Below are 21578 nucleotides of genomic sequence, written 5' to 3' on the forward strand. Positions count from 1 at the left end.
ATGGACTCTTAAGCCTTTGCCAGTGCTTAAGGCAATTTGATATTTATATCCTCCTGTTGCCAACATGTAACCAGGAACTGCTCTTCTATTCTCACTCATCAAAGCAGGGACAACAGATGGGGGGTGAAATACCACTTTGATTATAGTGACAGACAAGAACAATTACCTGGAGATTTTTGCATTTTTCTTTTAGTGACATATTCTCACTAAAACTTTCTGTCCTTTTGCTTTCTTTCTTTTTTCTTTTTATCGATATTCCAGATCATTAGTTTCTTAGAAAAGTTAAGCATAGACTATGTTATTATAATAAACATGCTTCCCAGTATCAGTTGATTAGCACAGCAAGTTTTATTTCCTCATCATATCACAGTCTGATTAAGGTTGGCTTCTTTCTCTGAAAACTTGCGAATCAGACCCATTCCATTTTGTAGATGTAGGTTGGGAAAACCTGGGTTCCAAATTTCCTGTTGAAAGGCAAAATAAGGCTGTGAGATGGTGTGTAATGAGTCAAGACTCAGAGGGCCAAACCTGGAAGTCTTTTTTATATTACGTAGGCTTATATTCTGCCAATCAGAATTCATTCCTTTGGTCTACAATCTGTGAGAAAGATTTAGAAGTTCAACTTTTGTTCCCAAGAAAATAGCCAGTGTTTTGAACATCTCATATTATCTTTAATAGAGCCTTTTGGTCACCAGACCATTTTATTCTACGTTCAAACATTGAACACTCTCACCCTTCCCTGACAGAGATAATATAAAGTCACACCTGGTCACTGATTGTCGCTCAGAGTCCAAGTTCTGTAGGTGCCATCAGATCCAGATGTGACCCTCTGTAGTTAGGAGACCTATAAATTTAAAAGGTAGATTATCTGCCTCTCTCTAGCACGAGGACTGAATATGCAATGATGGAGAAGGCATAGAATACACATAATGAATGCCCCCATTCATTATATTGTATAATTCTGGACAGCAATTTAAATCTCAATAGGAAGGAATTTTAATAAAGTTCCCAAGCACATGCTGGGAATGCAGTAAGCACCTTCGCTGGATGAATTCTGCCCACTAGACAGAACCCTTTGTCCACGGTTCTTTAGGAACTCTGGCTCTTAACTCTGAGAAGTTTTTGTTGCATTACTCTCCTTGGCCATTTATAAACTGAAGGATGAAGATGACCACATGCTCCTTGAGGGTTCCACAGTGAGTCTCTGCTTTCCTGAAAGAAAGATAAGAACCAAGGCTTTTTTTTTTTTTTTTTTTTTTTTTTGGTCTTGCATATTTAAAGGCTTGTATAGATAAGCCTTGGACTTACCCAGTTCTCCCTCCTTATTTGATTATAGTTCTCAAGAATAACTGTAGAATGTACTGGGAATGCAACATCCTGAGATAGAAAGGGACTGGCTAGAACAGACCAGGCTCTGTTCCAGTGCCCCCCGGAAACAGGATGCACTTCAATGCTATAGTCCAGCGAATCACGTTCCTCTGGAGTATAAAACCCAGGGCAGGCTGCTTTACCGGATCCTTCAACTGCAGGACCAGTGGGGCACACACAGAGAAGACTCCATCTACTTTAGGCAGCTTTCCGGAGCCTTGGGAAAAAGTTCACCATAGATCATCAGCTCCTGTTGGTCCTTGCTGCTTATCTGTAAGTATCAAACCCACTTCATGAAACTTGTGTGTGAGCGTTCAATCTTACTAGACTCAGACAAGTTGGTCACAGAACTTTCTCCACCAATGGTTTCTTTGGTAATCTTGCAAAAATATAAGCAGCTTCTGATCCATTTGCTTCTGCCTCCTAAAATTTCTTTCCAAACGTAGATGTCAAGTGTATTTTACTTCCCTGATTTCTGGCTCTGTGTCTCTTACTAGCTGTTCCTTTGATGCTATCTGAAAAAAAAAAAAAAAAGATAGGAGGCCCATCATTAACTTGATCTTTCACTGGGGGTCACTTTACTAGACCAAGATTCTTTTACTGGCCTATTTTGTATAAAATCTTATGTCAGACATATTCTCTCTTACTCTTGGAAGGCCTTGAATTTCTGGAGTCTCTCTAATATTTCTTCTCATATATTTAAAAATTCACCAATGGCTACAAATACATACTATCATTTTTCTTAATTCTCTGTTTTGTAAGTATGTCATCTGCCTCCCAATTTACAGTAGGTTGTCTTTATATTTGTCAGTCTCTTATATGTCTTGACTTGCAGTCCCTTTTATAATTGCTGCCTTCCTATATGAGACATGAAAATAATGTTTTGCGATGTAAGTTAGATTTTTAATGATGTAGCACCTCACTCCTATATAAAGTTATTTCATGATCAGAATATTCTAAACTATCCTGTGGCAATAAACTGCTAAATCCCTGTGTCTTTGCTCATTAATGTTTTATTTGTTGATCACTTCACAGCTTTCCACAGCTTTCTCCATTAAATGATGATTCTGTGACTTCTTCCTTCTTGTAACTTTACCATCTAACTCAGTGCTTCCAAGGAAGATTTGAAGGGGGAAAGGGAACGGAGGTAGCACACAGAATTTTCTAAAGGCCCAACTGGAAATGACTTGCTTCACTTTTCTTTATATTCCATTGTCCAGAACTTGGTTGCATGGCCTGCAAACTGACTTCAAAGAAGTGTTGGGAATGTGGTTTTCCTGTGTTTCTAAGCACAAAAAGAGTTGAATGAATTTCCTGATATACAAGCTTATTATTAACAGTCAATTAGCATCAGGAGGTTATCATAATTTTTGTTTTCTTTTCTTCTGTATATCAAGCCAAGAAAAAAAAATCCTGCACATTTTTAAAAACTCATATGGTGGTCACTATACATCATGCATGGGAAAGTGAATTTTTAAATATTGAAATAAATTACATGTCTGTGTCCCTAGACCAAATACCCATATCCCTTTACTTAGTATTTTTCCTAAATGTGTTTGAGGTTTTATAATTTCCATACTTTTCACTTTCCATTTATTTTCCATCCACACTCCTGTTCTTTACCTCACAGTGCCTTTGGGTGAGTAGGCAAGATCAGGGCACAGGTTTCTTCTTAAGGAGAATTCATAAAGCTACCACTTTTCAAGTTCTGAATCATTGGATCATTTATCTCTGTTAGAAAAGACATATGAAATACAAATTAAAACAAAAAGTGAAGATGATAATTAAATCGTTTATTTCTGTATATATTCAACAATTTTACATTTGCCCTCTTGTAACAAATTCACATTATAACTGCATTATCCTGCTATCCCTCAGTAATAAAACCTACAAAATTTATGCAATTTTACTTTTACTAGATGCTTTGTTTAACTGTTGTAAAAAATATTCTTATGTGCCATAGGGTCCTAACTCAATGATATTTTTTCTGTAAAATTAACATAGCGGGTTGAAAAATATGCTTTCCATAACTAATTAAGCGTGGTCAGTTTAGAAGTGTGGTCACTTTGATTAGCTATCTGAGATAATGACTTCCTCTTCTCATTGTTAGTTTCAAGATATTCCACTACTTGCACAGCTTGTTAGCTAGTTAAAAAAATCTACTATATCTTCAATAATTGCTTCTTTTCTTCTTATCTTTGAGATTCTATGTGAAGATACTCATACAATAGAAGACAGCCAGGAAGAGTCTTTGAAAGTCAATAACTGTTTTTCTTAAAACTTTACTCTGCCAGAAAATCTTATCACTGGTCAACAACCTTATCACATAAGAAAACACATTAAACTTTAAAACAAAGTTGATTTCAATAGACTTAATGGAAACATCTTTATGCAGACTTTTACTGTCTATTTGGTACCAAGGTGAGAAGAAAAGATTGTCTTCCTCTGTAAATCTCGAATAGGTCTCTTACTTTGATTTTTCTTTATCTAGGACATGAGAAAATTGTATATCTTTTGGGTAAAATTCAAAAACAATATCAAGGTATCTTATTTCCTTACCTTGGCAATGAAGTCTTAGTATGCGAACAATACTCTATGTTACTATCTTAATTGAAGTGATATGAACCACATCTATTAATTTGATTTGATTGTTACAACTGGGATACTAATATAAGATTGCTTATTCATTTTATTACCAATTGTTGACAAAAACATAAATATATGAACAAATTTATATGAATAATATTCAAATAATCCTCTAGATTCCATGTATAACACTCTGCTAAAGCAATTGATGTATTTCAAGTTCTTTTTAGAAAGAGATTAATGAAATATAATGTAAAGTGGGGATTGCTGCTTGAAAGAATGGCAATTTTTAAAAGTACAGGTAAATATACCACTGCAATTTTATTACCTCTGTGTTTTCTAGGTAATTCTTACAAAAGTTCTATCCTAAGCCATTATATTATAATTTCATAGGAAAATCAATTCCCTTGGTTTTGCTGAAATATGGTTTCTCTGTTTGCTGAAATAAAGTTTTTGTTAATTAGAAATATATATTTCATATTTGGACTATATTAGTTAGGGTTTTCCAGAGAAACCAAACCAAAAATCTGTATTGTCACTGTCCATTAGAAAAACAGAACACACACAGACACACACAAATAGTTTATCATATATAACATTATATATAATACCTATACATATACATTATTGATGTACAGTTGGCCCTTGAATAACATGAGTTTAACAGCATGGGTCCACTTATATGCAATTTTTTTTCTACCTCTGCCACCCCTAGTACAGCAAGAGAAATCCTTGCTCTTTATCCTCGTCCTCGGCCTACTCAATGTGAAAAATATGAGGATGAAGGCCTTTATGATGATCCACTTCCACTTAATAAATAGTAAATATGTTTTCTCTTTTTCATAATTTTTAATAACATTTCCTTTTTTCTAGCTCGCTTCATTGTAAGAATATGGTATATAATAGATATATAACATGCAAAATATGAGTTAGTTGTTTATGTTATCAATAAGTCTTCTGGTAATCAGTAGGATATTAGCAGTTAAGTTTTGGGGGAGTCAAAATTATTATGCAGATTTTTTACTGTGCTGGGGGTCAGTGCTCCTAACTCCTGAATGGTTCAAAGGTCAACTGTATTATGAAGAATTGACTCACATGATTGATTATGGTGCCTGAGAAGTCCCAAGATCTGCTGTCTGTAAGCTTCAAGACCTAGGAAAGCTGGTGGTATAATTCAGTATAAGCTCAAAGGCCTGAGAAACAAAGGAACAAATGATGTAAATCTTAGATGAGATAACTCAGTTCAAGCAATTACGCAGGAGAAAAGTGCAAAGTTTTCCTTCCTCTGTCTTTTGTTATATTCAGATCCTTAAAAATAACCACTGACTGGGCATGGTGGCTCATGCCTGTAATCCCAGCACTTTGGGAGGTCGAGGCGGGAGGATCACTTGAGGTCAGGAGGTCAAGACAAGCCTGGCCAACATGGTGAAACCCTGTCTCTATTAAAAATACAAAAATTAGCCAGGCATGGTGGCGAGTGCCTGTAATCATGGCTACTTGGGAGGCTGAGGCAGGAGAATTGCTTGAACCTGGGAGGCAGAAGTTGCAGTGAGCCAAGACTGCGCCATTGCACTCCAGCCTGGGCAACAAAAGCTAAACTCCGTCTCAAAAAAAAAAAAACAAAAAAAAAAACCCACCAACAACAGGGAGGCCACCTTTATTTAGTCCACTGATTCAAATGCTGCTCTCACTGGGAAACTGCCTTATGGACACATCTGGAAATAATGTTTACTCTGAAGTTACTTGATTCAATCCAATTGGCACATAAAATTAAAGATCAAAAAGACAAATATTTTTCTCATCTTTTAAAATACACATTCATGTGACACTAAGTTCATTATACAATTTGGAGGGACCAAAGCTAACTAAAAATTGAGATCTCTTTAAAAAGCCAGAAAAGCAGAAAAAGTACATTAAATATACTAAAATATAAAACCTTTAAATGTATATCCTGGTCTCTCTTTCTTAACCTTATAATGGTAATTTTTTTTAGCTATTTAATATAATTGTAAGTAAAGAAAATTTAAATTAGAATTATTACCAAGGATTTTATCATTCATTTGTATCATGCAATATCAGATCCAATGAGCTAACTACAAGAGCAGTGGGGATGCTGCAACTATCTCAACTGTTTTTATTTCATTTCTTGACATATGCACATTCTACCAGTATCTTCTACATTTGATTTACTGATGAACAAGGAAAGATTAAAATAAACAAAAACTTTTAATTCCCCATCTGCCTTTTTTTCTATGTCATCCTCTTCAGCATAAGTGGTTGGCTGTATCTGTATTTTGTAGAAGTTTATTATCTTCTTTCTCTATCTGGAGTAGGTTGTAGTTCCAATGAAAAGCATGGCTTCTCAAAGATTTTATCACCCAACTTACTAAACTATAGACCACAGTTAGCTGGTACAGCCATACCTTGTTTTATTGTGCTTCATTTATTGCACCATGGAGTTATTTAATTTTTTCCAAAGTGAATGTTTATGGCAACCCCACATTGAGTGAGTTTATCATTGCCACTTTTCCAACTGTATGTGCTCACTTGGTGTCCCAGTGCCACAGTTTAGTAATTCTCACATTATTTCAAACTTCTGTATTATTATTATATATTTTGTGGGAATCTATGATTAGTGTCTTTGATGTTACTATTGTTATTGTTTGGGGGCAGTATGAATCATACTCATATAAGGTGGTGAACTTAATTGAAAAAAGAGTGTGTGTATTCTGACTGCTCCACTGACTAGCAATTCCCCTATATCTTCCTCTCTTCAAAACTTCCTATTTGCTGAGACACAAAAAAATTAAAATTATGCTGAATAATAACCCTGCGATGGCCTCGAAGTGTTCAAGTGAAACAAAGAACATCTCTCATTTTTAAATTAAAACATCTCTCATTTTTAAATCAAAAGGTAGAAATAATTAAGCTCAGTGAGGAAGGCATGTAGAAGGCTAAAACAGATTCTCTTGGATTCTCCGAATGCTGAGGGAGGTGATGAATCTGCAAACACAAAGTTGAAGCTAGCAAAGATTGGTAAATAAAATTCAAGGAAAAAAACATTTCATAATATAAAAGTTCAAGGTAAAGTAGCAGATGCTGATGTAGAAGCTACAACAAGTTATCCTGAAAGTCTATCTGGCTAAGATAAGTGATGAAAGTAGTTACACTAGCAACAGATTTTCAATGTAGACAAAACAGCCTTTTATTGGAAGAAGATGCCATCTAGAACTTTCATAGCTAGAGAAGTGAATACCTAACTTCAAACTTCAAAGGATAAGCTAACTCTCTTGTTAGGGGCTAATGCAGCTTTTGACTAATACGGATGAAAGATTTACAAATGGATTTAACTCAAAAAGTTCCTCTGTGAGGCACATTATAATCAATCTTTCAAAGTCAAAGAGAATTCTAAAGACAGCAAAGAACAAAGTATCAAATCACATATAAGGGAATCTCCATTAGACTAACAGCCTTTATCAGCAAACTCCTTGCAGGCCAGGCAAGAATGGCATAATGTATTTGTGGAAAAAAGAAAAAAAAAAAAAAAAAAAAAAAAAAACCCTCTGTCAACTAAAAATACTATACACAGCAAAGATTAACTTCAGAAATAAAGAAGAAATAAAGTTTTTCTCAGACTAACAAGAACAAAGAATTCATCACCATTATCATGACCTACAAAACAATGCTTATGGGAATCCTACATCTCAAAGCAAAAGGACAATATCTATCACTATGTAAACATGACAGTATAAAACTTAGAGCAGATACACAAATAAAAAACAGGAAGGAATCGTATGTTATCACTATAAATACCACCAAATTACAACACTAAACAATAAGAGAGGAAGAAAAAATAAAGGATATAAAAGAAAATCAGAAACCAACTAACACAATGATGAAAGTAAGTCTTCACCTACAAATAACAATTAAAAATTTAAATGATTGACATTCCCAATTAAAATATATAGATCAGCTCAGTGGATGAAAAACACCAAACCAACTATAAGCTGCTTACAGGAAACTTATTTCTCTCTATGTAAGGACAGACAGAGCAACAGTAAAGAATGGAAAAAGATACTCCACACAAACAGAAAACAGCAGCATGAAGTAGGAGCTCTACTTATATTGGACAAAATAGACTTTAAGGCAAAAACCACAATAAAGAGACAAAGAAGGTTATTATGCAATGATAAAGGGCATGACTCAGGAAGAAGATATAACAACTGTAATTTATGCACCCAAGACTGGAGCATCTAGATATATGAAGTAAATATTTTTAGAGCAAACGAGAGAGATAGACCAAACTACAAAATAGTAGGGAACTGCAACACCCCGTTTTCAGCATTGGACAGATCATGTTTACAGAAAATCAATGAAGAAACATTGGATTTCAACTGCACTACAGGCCAAATTAACCTAACAAGTACAGAACATTTCATCCAATAGCTGCAGAACACACATTCTTCTCATAAACACACATAGACCATATGTTAGACAACAAAAGAAATCTCAATTACATTAAAAACTTAAATTAATAAAATGTATATTCTCAAACCACAACTTTAAAAAACTAGAAATTAATAATATAACAAGAACAACTCTGGAAACTGTATAAACACATGAAAGTTTCAATAATATGTCCCTAAATGTTCAGTGTTTCAATGATGAAATCAAAAAAGGATTAAAAAATTGATTGAAATCAATGAAAGCAGAAACAAAACATTTCAAAACTTATGGGATACAGCAAAAGCAATGCTAAGGGGGAAGTTTATAGCAATAAAAATGTACATCAAAAAAGCAGAAATAATTCAAATAAATGAACAATGCACCTTAAGAAGCTAGAAAAGGAAGAATAAACCAAACTCAAAATTAGTACAAGGAAAGAAACAATAAAGATTAGAGCAGAACTAAACAAAATGTAGACTAACATATAATATGAACAAATCAATGTAACAAAAAGTTGGTTTTTGAAATATATAAAAAAAATAGACCAACCGCTATTTTGCCTAAGTAAGAAAAAAGAAGACCCAAATAAATAAAATCAGAAGTGAAAAAAGGGGCATTACAATTGATACTTCAGAAATTCAAAGGATCATTAGACACTAGTGAGAACAACTATATGCCAAAAAATTAAAAACCCAAGAGAAAATTATTTTCTGTACACGTGAAACCTATCATGATTAAATCAGAAAGAAATAGAAAACATGAACAGAACAATAACCAGTAACTAGATTGAATTCATAATAAAAAGTTTCCTCAAAAGGAAAATGCCAGGACCACAGGGGTTTACTGCTAAATTAAACCCAACTTTTCAAGTAGAACTTACACCAATTCTTCTGAAACTATTTTAAAAAAATTATCCATATCTCATTTTATGAGGCTGCCATTGCTAAGATCAGACAAAGACAGAACAACAACAAAAACTGAAGGCTAATATCCCTGAAGAACATAACTGCAAAATCCTCAACAAAATATTAACAAACTAAGTCCAATAACACATCAAAAAGATAATACACCATGATCAAGTAGGATTTATTTCAAGAATGGAAGAATGGTTTAACATATAAATATCAGATGTAATTCATCACAATACAATAAAGGACACAAAGCATATGATCATCTCCATAGATGCAAAAAATCATTTGATTAAATTCAATACCACTTCATGATAAAAACTCTCAATATATTTGGTATAGAAGGAATATACCTCAACATAATAAAGGCTACATATAACCAACTTAAGCTAACATCATACTGAATGGGGAAAAACTGAAAGCCTTTTCTTCAAGAGCTGCAACAAAACAAAGATGTTCAATTTTACCACTGTTATTCAAAATAGTACTGGAAGTGCCAGCCAGAGCAACTAGGCAAAAGTAAGAAATAAAAAAGCATCCAAATTAGAAAAGAAGAACTCAAATTTTCCCTCTTCATACATCATAATCTTTTACATAGAAGAACCTAAAGACCACCAAAAAACTCTTAGAACTGATAAACAAATTCAGTAAATTTGCCTGAAACAGAATCACACACAAAATTTATTTGCATTTTTGTAAACCAATAATGAAAATCATCAAGAAAGCAATCACATTTACATATCTACAAAACAAAATAAAATACTGGAAATAAATTTAACCAAGGAGATGAAAGATCTCTACAACAGAAACTACAAAACACTGATGAAAAGGAACTGAAGCGCATACGCACAAAAAATGGAAAAACATCCCATACTCATGCACTGGAAGAATTAATATTGATAAATTGAACACACTATCCAAAGCAGCTACAGATTACATGAAAGACCTATGAAATATCTATTTTTTCCACAGAAATAAACAATACTAAATTCCTATGAGAATATAAAAGATTCTGAATAGCCAAAGCAATACTGAGCAAAAAGAAGAAAGATGGAGGCATCATACTACTTGACTTCAAAATATGCTACAAATTTATTGTTACCAAAGAAGCATGGTTTTTGTAGAAAAACAAACACACGGGCCAATAAAACGTAAGGAGCACCCAGAAATAAATCTATGCTTTTTAACCAACTGATTTTTGACAAAGGTACCAAGAACATGATTTGGGGAAGGAACATTGTTTTCAATAAATGGTGGTACAGAAACTAAATATTCCTATGCTGAAGAGTGAAACTATTATAGATCTCCATCTCGACACAAAAATCAACTCAAAATGGATTAAAGAGTTAAGCATAAGACCTGAAATTATCTGCTATCAGAAAACAAAGAGGAAATGCTTCAGAAAATTGGTCTAAGCAAAGATTTTATGGGTAAGACTTCAAAAGCTCAGGCAACAAAACTTAAAATAGATAAATGAGACCACATCAAACTAAAAAGCTCTGAACAGCAAAGAAAACAACAGAGTGAAGAGACAACCTGTAAAATGGGAGAAAATACAAGCAATCTATTCATTGACAAGGGACTAATATCCAGAATATACATGTAAGTCAAACAACTTAGCAGCCAAAAAGAGAGAGAGAAAAATAGATTTTTTTAATTGGCTAAGGATCTAATAAACATTTATCAAAAGAAGGCATATAGGCTGGGCGCGGTGGCTCACGCCTGTAATCCCAGCACTTTGGGAGGCCAAGGCGGGCAGATCATGATGTCAGGAGATCGAGACCATACTGGCTAACACGGTGAAAGCCCGTCTCTACTAAAAATACAAAAAGTAGCCGGGCGTGGTGGCGGGTGCCTGCCGTCCCAGCTACTCGGGAGGCTGAGGAGGGAAAATAGTGTGAACCCGGGAGGCGGGGCTTGCAGTGAGCCGAGATCGCGCCACTGCACTCCAGCCTAGGGGACAGAGCAAGACCTCGTTTCAAAAAAATAAAAGGTATATAAATGACCAAGAAGTAAATTAAAAAATGCTCAACATCACTAATCATCAGAGAAATGCAATAAAAACCACAATGAGAAATCATCACACCCCAGTTAAAAGGACTAATACACTGCATGTTTTCACTTGTATATGGGAGTTTTTTTTGTTGTTGTTGTTGTTTTTTTTTTTTAAAGAGCTCATAGAAATAGAGAATAGAATTGTGGTCATTAGAAGTTGGGCAAGTTAGTGGGAGGGGATTATAAGACGAATTTGGTTAATGAACACAAAGTTACAGCTAGATGGAAGAAAAAACTTCCAGTGTTTTGTAGCAGTGTAAGGTAAACATTGTTAACAATCATTTAGTGTATATTTTCCAAAAGCTAGAAGAGAGAAATTTGAATGTTAACAACATGAAGAAATGATAAGTACTTGGGTTGACAGATATGCTAATTACCCTGATTTGATCATTACATATTGTATATTTGTTTCAAAATATCACTCTGTAACCCACAATTATGTACAATTATTGCATGTCAGCTCAATATAAAAAATAAATAAATTGTCACCAATTTTTTACATGGTGGTATGAGTGAATTTGCTTTTTCAATTCTAATTTTGAGCAACTCACAGTCTGCTCTCAGATCCCCACCTATCTAGGTTGTATTGTAAGGTACATCTAATTGATCCACCAATAGTAATGGTTCTAACCTCTTCCCTAGTACATTTTTTTTTCTATTTGTATCCACACATGAGCAGAAATCAACTAAAATAACCATGACTCTTCTACATCTTTTACCTCAAGACAAAATTTAGAATTATAAAAACCACAAAGCCAGAATTATTTCTGTGGAATTTTCTGTGTTATATCAGACTTCTTCATTCCTAAGTCTATGAATTTGGTATATATTATCTACATGCATTAGGAGGAAAAATGCATAAATTAAAAGCACAGTGTATAGGGTGAGAGAAAACAACTATCTGAAAAAATTTACATACACAATAATTGCTTTGGGGAACAACTCTCTGAAATCAATAAAATGGAAAAAAAAACCAAACAATCCTTTTTTATTAAAAACCTTTTTTTTAAAGAATCAGATGGAAGAGGAATTCAGCCATGGCTGAAAAGCCAAATGCTTGTCTTTATTTTAAGAAAAATAATTTATAAATGATCTTCCAGAGACATTTTTCATTTCACTAAATTCAAAAAAAATGTAATGTAGTTCGTTATCTGATACAAATATTGAAGAACATAACAGACACATTTTCTAATACAGATTTCAAGTTTGAATGTCTTTCATTATATCTCTGCTAGAAATAAAGACTTTATATTAAAGTATAACCATTCATAAGTGGGAGGGTAGGTGGTGTACAGGCTAATCTATTTGTAGTTTTATATCATAGTGTAGGGAATGAAGTTAAAATTCATTACTGTGTCATTTAAGTAAACAATTCTGAATCTAACCTACCTTCCTTTAGAGCTTTCCACTATTTTCCCTCAGAGACATTCTTTAAATCTGACCTATGTAATGTTCCTCCTTATGCCCCATGATTGGTTTCAATTTTCCATTACACATATCTAAAGTCAAAACACAGTTCAGATGTCACTCCCAATAAATTCTTCCTTATTCCCCAATCCTAAATATTCCTGACCACCCCCAAACTCCAGTTCTTTATTCCATTATCTGCAGACCTTTGTGATTCTCTTAATACTTCAAATAAAATTTTAATATATGTGAACTAATTGTCATAGAACCCACTTCCAAAATTGCACTAACATTCTATATTGCTTATCATATTTATAATATCAATACCCTAACACTCACCTAACTAGAGTTGTATTTTTAAAATTCATTTATTCATTAGAAGTAGTCAACGTAATGCAAACTTTCCAATAAAAAGTTACCTTTAAGGCCGGGCGTGGTGGCTCACGCCTGTAATCCTGGCACTTTGGGAGGCCGAGGCAGATCACGAGCTCAGGAGTTCGAGACCAGCCTGAGCAACATGGTGAAACCCCGTCTCTACTAAAATACAAAAAATTAGCCAGGCGTGGTGGCATGTGCCGGTAGTCCCAGCTACTTGGGAGGCTGAGGCAGGCGAAATGTTGAACCTAGGAGGCAGAGCTTGCAGTCAGCAGAGATTGCGCCACTGCACTCCAGCCTGGGTGACAGCGTGAGACTCTGTCTCAAAAAAAAAAAAAAAAAAGTGACCTATAATAACTTCTGTATTAATACAGACATATTTTGTGCTCATGCTCCCATGTCTTTCTGTTTCTTTTACTCTCCCTAGAAGCTTCTCTGGCTACCACTGTGCATTAGATAAAGTAAGAACCTCCATCAGAGACTCACATTTAAACTGTGAAAGGAATTAAGGGATATCATCCATCTCAGCAACAAACCATTGTAGTTATTTTGACTGTTTCCAGGTCATCTTCCTATATTTTCTCCCATTTACTTCTTTCAACATGTTGGGATAAATTAGAATCAATTTATTCTTTAATTCACAAAAAGTTCTTAGAGTGGTTTCTTCTCTTCATGTTATTGAGCTACAGATGTCAAATTTAACTGCTGTCTTTGCTGTTCTTTTCTCTCTTCAATCTGTTTCTATTGATGTAACCACTGAGCTATCTTCTTTGACCTGCTTATTTCTCAAGATTTCTCACACAACTGTGGAAACTCCCTGTTTCTTACTGAATGAACTTCATAAAACAATGAACCTCATACCATAGAACCACTCAGGAAGACTTGATATTGAGCGCATAAAAATGTTAGGGTTTATTTATTAGTTGTTTCATCACAGTAATCTCAAGAGGAATAGGAAAAACATGAAAGAAAAAAGGAATAAGCCACTGATACAGTGGGCTTAAGCTTTGATGTGCAATGTGGAATGCTCACTGTGATATTTATTCTCTGTCCCAATGAACTGGGAAATGGGGATGGAGTCCATAAATCTACGTGGTTTTAAACCACCTCAAAGGTGAGAGATCATTTAAGGTGAGATTACTGGATTGCCTTGTGGTTACTTTTGTGCTGCCTCATGTAAGCAAAATACTAAAGAGAGCTATGGGCAAATGTGGAAAGTTATTCCAGAGAAGTATTTGAAGCTGTTATAACATAAATTTACTTGGGAAAAAAATGTGTGGAAGAGTTAAGCAAAGCATATTTGAAGGAATTAATGTCATCTTGTTACCGGTGTAGGAGATCTGAGTTACCCTGAGTTACTGACTCCAAATTCCTATGGGTCTGCAGCAATTTCAGTTCTCGTCTCCTCAGAAGAAAGAATTCGACTGAGGGGCATAAAGCAGAGAGACCAAAGCAAGTTTCAGAGCAGAAGTGGAAGGTTATGTAAAAAGCTTTAGAATAGGAAAGAAAGGAAGATTTACTTGGAAGAGATTCAAGAGGGCACCTGAAGGTCAAAGAAAGAAAAGGGGCATTTAACCTTGATCCTAGGGCTTTTATAGGCTTGCCTCTTTACCATGATTCTTCCCTTAAGGTGGGCTTCCCTCATGCGCAGTGTCCTTCCTACCTTTGGGAATTGAACACACACAGTATGTTTAGAAATTTGTGTGCATGCCTATCTGAGGCTTTCTTCATTTTTTTTTTCTAGTGGAGTGTCCCTGGAAGGTCATGTGTCACCATCTTGTCTCCTAGTGCACATACCCAGGAAGTTTCTTCTCCCTGGAATCTGCATTCAATCAATAATTTAGTGTTAACAGCTGTGGAGCATCAGGAGATTGTCTCTCCCTGGCTTTGAAAAAGTAGTGTGATAATTGTCAAACCATCACCTGATGTACCTAGTGGGTGGGGTCAGAGCCCTTTCCTGCCATGCTCATGCCATCTAACTACCTGTAATAATCTGTGTCCACTCTACAACTTGATTGGAAACATTACTTTTCTATCAAATGAAGGCTCCCAATATTCTCTTTCTACCTTTCTAGCATAATTTTTTTATTTGGATGTACAAAATCACTTAGTTGTATAAGAAATATATTATTCCTTTGGAAGATTAAGTGTAATTGGTTTATAATATAAATAGGTTCCACCTATAACTTATCATGCTATCCCCACTGTTAACTTTATTCAATTGTAAATACAACCAAAGTATTATTTTTACCTAGAGTATCGTAAGTGCCAGCTACTTAGCTGAATCCTAGAATTTTCTGAAGGTTCATCTTATTTTCATGCAGTTTATCTAATTTTAAACTACACATTCTACCCTGTGTCATCTTGATTTCATCGAAGAAGGCCTATAACTTCCCACGGTTTATCACTTGCGTTTTCAAGATGATACTATTTCAGCCTTCTCTAGAAATGTCTTATGTCCTTTTAAGGATAAAATAACATATTTTTTTCCCAGGTTAAAACGCTTTTGATTTCTGATAAATTTTGGCTCTGCAAATCTCATCTCGAATTGTAATTCCAACGTGTTCCTATTGTGGGAGGGACTTGTAATCTTCACGTGTCAAGGGAGAGAGGTGATTAGATCATGGGGCTGCTTACCCCCGAGCTGTTCTCGTGATAGTGAATGAGTTATCACTAGATCCGGTTCTTTTATAACTCTGTGGAAATTCCTCTTTTGTCCTTCTCTCTCTCCTGCTACCTTGTGAAGAAGGTGCCTGCTTCCCCTTCCACCATGATTGTAAGTTTCCTGAGGCCTCCCCAGCCATGCAGAACTGTGAGTCAATTAAACCTGTTTCCTTTATAAATTACCCAGTCTCAAGGAAGTTCTTTATAGCAGTGTGAAAACAACTAATACAATCTCCTTGTTATTTCATCCCCAACTCTCTTCCTTCTTTTTCACTATAAATACTTCAACTGTACCATAAGTTTTCAATGTCAAAAAAAAAATGAGATAACCCTACAATTAGGTGACTAATCTTAATTATTTTTCACTCAAGTGATTTTCACCTCCATTCCCTTTTAGTTATTTTTAAAATGTTTCTCACTATAAATCTTATAACCACCCAAGGGTTTTCTACTTCAGTATGTTAAATTTAAAACCCTCTCTCTCTGTCATCTCAGTTATTATCTTTCAAAGTGTCTCACATTTTCTATAACAACATTTCCTGCCCCTTTAGGTTCAGAACCACAGGTTCTAATTTGAACTTCTCTGTCACCAGTTTTTGTCTAATCTCTTATACTCTAATCTACCCTCACAGAAAGCCTCTTCAGATTGATATTTAAATTCAGAATCCCTGTTTATACACCTAGAAACTGGAAGAATTGGATAGAAAAGGCCACTCCAGGTCTATAACATGGGAAACTACAAAGTCATGATCTCCAAAATAACTTGAACCATTGACATTCCCCTTTTAGACTTTGCTTACCATTTTGTTCAAATATCTGAAGAAAAACAAATGCAAAATGTCACCCCTGACTTCAAGATTCCTCCACATCTCTACAACTTCACCCTCAATAAGTGCTCCTGATTCCAACCTGATCAAGAAAATTAAACAGGCATCTCTTCCCTAAATTCTCATAGGACTCCATAGGCACAAAATGTTATCTTGAAGAAGTTTTCCCTAATTTTCTTCTAAAGCTTGACTTAAATATGGATTGTTCTGGGATATAAAACCTGGACAAACTACATCTCATTCCACATTATCCAAAAAATTAAAAACCTATATCTTTGTCAAATGTTTATGAATGTTTGAGATTATTAATTTAACTTCAAGGGTATTCTTATATAAGGACATAATAATCACAGAAAAGTTTTAGGAAGTTATCTTGAACTAATTTGATGACTGAATTTATTGGTAACTTTAAGAATAAATCACCTAGAAGTTTCCTTGATTTAGCAAGTGTAATAATTTTATGTAATAATCTGAAAATGAAAGTTTTATTATAGATTATAAAATGATTTATATAAAATAATGAAGTTTATGCAGATCATCATGGCTTCTGATGTTACATTATCTGAATACATCATCCAAAGAGTGTTGTTTTCCTGTTTCTAAACTGAAAAAATAAAATAAGCAGTAAAAAGTGAATAAATACAAATAGTAAAATACATAACTGAATCAATGGACAGTGAGAAAAAATGATTATCTTATCTGCTTTATATATATTCTTATTAAAATTATTTCAATTATAAAAATGGGAAGATAAAGTTAAAACCTGTAAAATTGTGTAAATACCACCCAAAAATACGTAAACAGGTTATCTGGACAAATAAGTGGCAGAGGGACATTTTTTTACCATGGACACTTTTCTACATGATATGGGATTTTAGCTAAGGTTCATGGATTTAGCACAAAAAAGAGCATTTGGTCTTTGCATTTATCTGCTTTTCTAAGATTATAATTTAGGTTAACTATTCATTAAAAGTATAGCCAAGCAAAAAGATGAAATTAGCAAAGATTGGATTCGCAGAATTATTTTCCTCTTCCACATTTAAATCATAGGCATCAATTATGCAGCACTCTGCCCAGGTTTACTAAATAATAAGCAGCATTTTTTTGGTCATCATTGTTTTCCTTCTAATTTCTCATTCCCATGCTGTCAAAAGCTATAAAGAATCTTTTCTTTATATTCCATCTATTCTATGTCCCAGAATTCCTCCTCTAAAGAAAATATTATTAAAATGTTTGCAACATTAAAACAAATTTTTTTCTATTCACAAAGCAACAGCAAGAGAAAGCGGAACAGTGCAGAAGGCAATAAATATTCTGAGTCTTTCCTGAAAATAGCTCTTTGTGCTTTCAGCCTTCAGTTGGTGCACCTATGTTAAAGTTATGTTCTAATTAATTACTGAAATTAAAAAGTGAGAATATGAGACAAGAAATCAAGTATTTGGAAAGGTGTTGTATTTATGGACCTGCCTTCATGATGTCCTCTAGGTTTCATTGTATGCATCTGTGAAGTAAGGGGCCCTGTGTACCATAAAACCTTCAAATGACCTTCAAATACCATTGTTGCAAAAACCTGACTAATAACTAGACCAAAAAGCTTCTCCAAAATTTGTGAATGTCTGTCTCTGTAAAATTCACTGAATCATCTTTAACTTTCTCAGATTTTGCTTTACAAAAGTTTGACTTAACTGATGATCTACGTGGTTTGTTTGTTTGTTTGAGATGGAGTCTCACTCTGTCGCCCAGGCTGGAGTACAGTGGCGTGACCTCGGCTCACTGCAACCTCTGCCTCCTGGGTTCACGCCATTCTCCCGCCTCAGCCTCCCAAGTAGCTGGGACTACAGGTGCCCACCACCACACCCGGCTAATTTTGTTTTTGTATTTTTAGTACAGACGGGGTTTCACCCTGTTACCCAGGATGGTCTCGATCTCCTGACCTCATGAGCCGCCCACCTCCACCTCCCAAAGTGCTGGGATTACAGGTGTGAGCCACCACCCGGCCAATCTATGTCTTTTTAAAAATTATCATCAGTAAAACAGTACATTTAAACTCTGTACAACATGAGTTTGAACTGCAAGTGTTCACTTAAATGCAAATTTTCTTCTGCCTCTGCCATCCCTGAGTCAGCAAAACCAATCCTTCCTCTTCTTCCTCCTCAGCCTACTCATTATGAAGACTGAAGGATAAAGACCTTTATGATGATCCACTTCTATTTAATGAATACTACATGTATTTTCTCTTCCTTATTATTTTTTCATAACATTTTCTTTTCTCTGGCCTACTTTATTGTGAGAATACAGTAGAATTTTTATATATCATACAAAATATATGCTAATTAACTATGTATGTCATTGATAAGGCTTATGATTAACTGTAAGCTATTAGTAATTTAATCTTTGGGGAATCAAATGTTATACATGGATTTTTGACTGTGCTGGGGTCAGTGTTCCCAACCCCTACACTGTTCAAAGGTAAAATGTATTTTAAAAGATTTTGTAAATACGGTTGTTGGAAAAGTTTTCCACTATTTGTAATTTCTTTAAAAAGAACACATGTAAAAAATGATCTGCAGCTTGTTTTTATTTTATTTTATAACTTTTCATTTTGAAATAGAGACTATCAAACATTTTCAGAAATAACAGAACACGTTTTTATATACCTTCATTCACCTTCCCCAATTGTTTTAACATCCTGCATAAGCATAGAATTATTAGCCAATAAAAAAAAAATTGTATCAAGTTAAAGTAATTGATTAGTAACAGATATTATTAACTATTAACTAATCAACACATTTCAGCCATACTGTACTAGTTGTTTGCTAGTCTACTTTTCTTACTTTTACTAACATTTTCATGCAAGATTTCACATTGCATTCAATTGTTATGTGTTCTTAATCTGCTCCCATGGGGAACAATTTTTTGTCATGTGAAAAAATGTTCAGTTTCTCTTTATCTTTCATGATGACACTTGAGAAGTACTGGTCAGCAATTTTCTCCCCCGTCTTAAAACTGGCTTATAGTCATTGAGAGTAAAAAGATTGAAAAAAATAAGAAACATTATGAAAATCTGTCACATTAAGATTAAGAATCTTCTTCAGGTAAAATGTGCATTATCTTGTTCTTATGCTGACTATGGGTTACCTGTGAACTCCTCTTTTATTCTCCCATTTATGTTATGTGAGTAAAGCAAATTTGACAGATAGAGACTTTTCCCTTAGTTTTTTGTTTTGTTTTTACTTTTAAAAATATCTACTTGTTCTCATGCTCTTTTTCTAAACAAAAGAAAAAGTAATGAAAGTTGTAGCAAAAGATGGAGAATTGTATATCCCTAAAGAATTGTATATATCTACATTATTTCATTTTGTTATTGCAAACATAATATTTTGATAGTTTAGTTGTTAATATATATAAACATGAAATTTGATTGTCGGGTTGCTTCATTTAATATTTGTTAACTTTGGAATACAGGGTTTGGGTTTCATGAACACTAAAGACACTTTCCTTTCTAACTCTACTAAGCCTTTGTCTACTTAGAAATAATTCCTATGATGTTAGAGTTAATCCTCTATCCCAAAATGGAAAGTCATCAATATACTATCCAAATATATAACCAACAAATTTAATGATAACATTGATTATCCTATTCCTTCACTTTAGCATTTTAATATTTTTCTTCTGAACAATAAAAATAGCCAATAAATTGGACACTTTACAAAATAGAAATGATGTCAACCAAAATAAAGTCAGAATAGGTAAGACAGATAAGTGTTTTGATAAATAGGAAATTAGAAAGAACTTTACACAGTCTCCATATAACTGAGAATTTATTTTGGGCTCAGAAACCTGTGACTGGCATAGGCACTTTATGAAGCAATATTACATCTGCAACTCATTAAAATAACTTGTGTTTGTGGCTGGGCACAGTGGCTCACGCCTGTAATCTCAATACTTTGGGAGGTCGAGGCAGATGGATCACAAGGTCAGGAGATTGAGACCATCCTGGCCAACATGGTGAAACCTGTCTCTACTGAAAATACAAAAATAAGCCAAACGTGGTAGCACACGCCTGTAGTCCCAGCTACTCAGGAGGCTGAGGAAGGAAAATCACTTGAACCTGGGAGACAGAGGCTGCAGTGAGCCGAGATCACACCACTGCACTCCAGGCTGGGCAACAGAGCAAGACTCCATCTCAAAATAAATAAATAAATAAATAAATAAATATCTTGTGTTTGAATCTAGAAGCAGCATAGGGCAAATGGTGTTTAGATCTCATAATGCTGTTTAATCTTAGTATAAAAGACAAGTTACAATAAATTATAGGCAAAATAATATTAATATTATAATAGAGATTATTCAATTCTACACTGCAAACCATTCTTTTTAAGTGTCTTAATTTTTTTCTTAAATACTTCTGTTCAAAGTTTTAAGCAACTATGTTAATTAAAATTCTACTTCAATGATTGTACTTTACCACATTTTCCCAAAACTATCCTTTTGTCTGGAACATATGAAGCAAGTTTTATATAAATCACATTTATTTGTTTATATTTTATATGCAAGAAGCTGTATCAGTTTAAAGAATGATGGGTTAGTTTTGACTGTTTATATGCCTATGAACACATTGCCACAATAAAGATACAAAATTTTGCTATCACCCACAAAGTTCTCTTTGTCCCCCATGCAGTTTATATTCTCCCCTGTCCCCAAGGTCAAGGAGTCACCAAAATGTTATTTCATTATAAAGTGTGTTTGCTATAGTCTGCATGTTTATGTATTTCTAAAATGTGTATGTTGAAACCCATTCCCCATTGTGAGGTTATTTGGAGGTAGAGCCTCTGGGAGGTAATTAGGTCATTGGAGTGAAATGCTCACAAATGAGATTAGGGCCTTTAAAAAAGAGCTCCCAGAGAGCTGCTGTGACAGTTAATATTAAGTGTCAACTTGC

General features: G+C 34.3%; 1 long non-coding RNA gene across 1 annotated transcript in view; it reads right to left on the minus strand.

Annotated features, from left to right (window-relative positions):
• Positions 1 to 325: 325 nt before the first annotated feature.
• Positions 326 to 21578, minus strand: part of LOC107971464 (uncharacterized) — a 43295-nt gene continuing 22042 nt past the window's right edge. Inside the window, exons 3-8 of the long non-coding RNA XR_008548247.2 lie at positions 5050 to 5147; positions 2992 to 3099; positions 1309 to 1883; positions 1039 to 1212; positions 766 to 844; positions 326 to 464 (exon numbers count right to left, since the gene is read on the minus strand). This is a non-coding gene — a long non-coding RNA (uncharacterized LOC107971464). The remainder of the gene's footprint in view (positions 465 to 765; positions 845 to 1038; positions 1213 to 1308; positions 1884 to 2991; positions 3100 to 5049; positions 5148 to 21578) is intronic.

This window comes from Pan troglodytes, chromosome 4 (genome assembly GCF_028858775.2).
Source record: "Pan troglodytes isolate AG18354 chromosome 4, NHGRI_mPanTro3-v2.0_pri, whole genome shotgun sequence".
NCBI lineage: Eukaryota > Metazoa > Chordata > Mammalia > Primates > Hominidae > Pan > Pan troglodytes.